The following is a 449-nucleotide window of genomic DNA, read 5'->3' as shown; positions in this document are numbered from 1 at the left end:
AGACTAAATTATGAATAAAATCACGCTGCTTGAACCTAAAGGAAACTTCCGGGCATCCTAGCCTAGTTACCGTGGCTTCATGGGTAGCATTGTACACTCTTAGATCATAACCTAAAGTTACAATCTTCAGTCGTAACTCATGGGCTTTCTCAAATGCAATGAATGAATGTGATGCTCCCGAATCAAATAAAGCATTTAAAGTTTGACCCGCCATTTCTCAGTTACCTCGAATAAGTGTCTCGGATCCCTCGGCACCTATAGCTGAGGTGGTGAACACCCGACCAGTCTGTTGTGCCTTTCCAGCACCTTGTTTCTGCTTCTCCGGACAATTTGCGGCTTTATGCCCCGCCTTTCTACAATTGTAGCACAAACCCCATCCGACCTTGCATGGTGCTCCCGGATGGTGACTTCCACACCTAGTACAAGCTTGATCATTCTGAGGCTGCTTC

Source organism: Arachis duranensis, chromosome 10, assembly GCF_000817695.3.
Source record: "Arachis duranensis cultivar V14167 chromosome 10, aradu.V14167.gnm2.J7QH, whole genome shotgun sequence".
NCBI lineage: Eukaryota > Viridiplantae > Streptophyta > Magnoliopsida > Fabales > Fabaceae > Arachis > Arachis duranensis.
This window is presented reverse-complemented; position numbering follows the sequence as displayed.